The following is a 2326-nucleotide window of genomic DNA, read 5'->3' as shown; positions in this document are numbered from 1 at the left end:
CGATGTTAGAACGTCGCTGGAGCTATGCACTTTAAAATAATAATCTTGATTTAAAATAAAAAAAATTTGAACTGCTTTTTGTGTTTCGTTTGTTGTCGTTCCGCCGCACCGACGATCAGCACGGTTGACTACGTACGGTGCGAAAGAAGTTCAACATAATTACACATATATAGACAGTCACATAAAACATCGACATTACACGACGATGTAATGAACAGCCCTTTGTCAATCCACTGCTGAAAAAGGCCTCCCCCCACGCCGTATCGGTTATTTTGACCATACTTCACCACGCTGGTCAATGCGGGTTGGTAAAAGGATGGAGACCCCAGGACCGGTTCAGATTTCACTCGCCGTGACCGGTAATCGAGCTCAGGTGGCCGGGTTCGTAGCGCGGTGCTGCTAACCACTGCGCCACCGCTCTACCCCATGAAGCTATACCGTACCTGATGACAGAATGAGATATTTATACACAAACACACACACATCAATATACACAGACGCCCCATATAGCCTGCGTAGACTGTTGGGGCAAGTGCCGTCAATCTCCGCACGGCGCACCAGAATGGCAGCGGTGAGGTCCGGATACCCTCACACTCAGGCCGCCTTTGTCTCCCCCAGCGCCGACGCTCGCTTACACGCCCCCCCCCCCCGGGAGATAGTACAATTATCGTACTCATTTGATGCTGAGTCGACCTAAGTGGGGTTCGGGGACCGCGATAGCGGGCCGCCAGCACGACACGCGCGCCTCGGCAGGGCAGCGCTGCCCCCGTTGAACCCCGGGGCCGCCAAGAGGTGGAATTCTCGGCCCACCGCTTAAGGGGCCATCCATTTAGCACGTTACGCATTGCGTGGGGGGTCTACTGACAATGTACACATAGAAAACGGGGGGGGGGGAGTGAAGCCTCGATAATAATTTGTCTACATTGGCCTTCAAATGAGTTAGATAGTCCGGCGGTGGACTATCAGTTTGCTTAAACACGTCAATATTATTCATCCTTGATCGTTCCCGTGTGGATTAAATATCGGCCGTTCTATAGGCTTCGGGGGGGGGGGGGGGGGGGTTAAAAGTCCGCGTCCGTACAGCGAGGCGGCGAGGGCTCAAGACTTGACAGATTTGTCGCGCACCGTCTCAACGGATGGCCCCAAAGTGTGGACACCGGAGGGCGGCGAGTGACGCCTGCGAAGCGGCGCCGACGGCGTTTCATCGTCCACTTCGTCGGCTTCGCCCGAACCGCGCAGTGACCGGCGCGGTGAAGTATGGTCAAACAACAGCCGTGATCGACACGCCGTGAGGGCGGGGGGAGGGGGGGGGTGTGTCCATCCAGCAGTGGATCGACAAACAGCTGTTGATGTTATTAACAATAATTACGTTTTTATTTCTAAGGGTATGTGGTATTGTATATGAATGTTGAACTGTCATTGGTATCCGATCTCATGAAGCCCACGTCTCTCTCAGTCTTACAGGGTCTGTATTCTGTCTCTCTCTCTGTCTCTTTGTCCCGCCCTGTGTCTCTGTGTGTGTCCTCGTTGTCTTCCCATCCCTCCGTGTCTCTCCGTGTCCCCCTTTGTATATTTCGGCGTCTCTCTGTGTCGGAGTCAATCTCTGTCTCTCCGTGTCCCGGAACATGACGATCGAGACTAACGCGTGAATTTTTTTGAGAAAAAAGAGGTTTTAGTTAAATTTCAGTTAAATTCAATCAAATATTGATGGCTATGATGACGACGAAAATGACAGTGGTTGGCAATCGTGGTCGTGACGGTGATGTGTAGATATATGTTGAACATCTTTCGCACCCTACGTGCAAAGCGTTGGTGCGGATGATGGTGATGATGGTGATGATGGTGTTATGATTGTTGTGAATTACACAGAAGCTGAGCAGAGACTCACCTGTTAGGTACCCTGGCCTCGGGATCCTGGGAACCGAGATCCCCGCGGATCGACTCCAGACTCTCGCTCCGTCTCCTCGTCTCTCGCTCTCTCTCTGACTCTCTCGCTCGCTCTCCTCCTCTCGCCACTCCCTATGCCCCTCCTAGCCACCACCACGGCCACCACTACCACCACTCACCGGTGACTCCTCCCAGCTCCACACACGGACACACACGCAAAGACAAACATCCCCCGTATAGCCTTGCACAGGCTACTGGGGCAAGTGCCGTTAGCGAGTGGCACCTATGAGCGGCACACGAGGGGGTGTGGGTGGCCAGAACCACGCCCGGCCACCTTTGTCTCCCAAGTGGCGATGTTTACGCATTCGAGGCTGAGATAAACCCATGATAGGCAGCAGGAACGATTCAAATAATCGCCACCGATGTTATTGGTCATGAA

The 2326-nt window shown here is 53.2% G+C and overlaps 1 protein-coding gene across 1 annotated transcript in view; it reads right to left on the bottom strand.

The window, feature by feature from the left end:
* Nucleotides 1-2083, bottom strand: part of GATA3 (GATA binding protein 3) — a 19996-nt gene extending 17913 nt beyond the window's left edge. The window contains exon 1 of the mRNA XM_032963422.2: nucleotides 1889-2083. The gene's annotated coding sequence lies outside the window, so the exon portion shown is untranslated. The remainder of the gene's footprint in view (nucleotides 1-1888) is intronic.
* Nucleotides 2084-2326: the final 243 nt, after the last annotated feature.

This window comes from Petromyzon marinus, chromosome 30 (genome assembly GCF_048934315.1).
Source record: "Petromyzon marinus isolate PM22_M1 ecotype Great Lakes invasive population chromosome 30, UKy_Petmar_22M1.pri1.0, whole genome shotgun sequence".
NCBI classification, from domain to species: domain Eukaryota; kingdom Metazoa; phylum Chordata; class Hyperoartia; order Petromyzontiformes; family Petromyzontidae; genus Petromyzon; species Petromyzon marinus.
The sequence above is the reverse complement of the archived record's forward strand: the minus strand, read 5'-3'. Positions and strand labels throughout refer to the sequence as shown.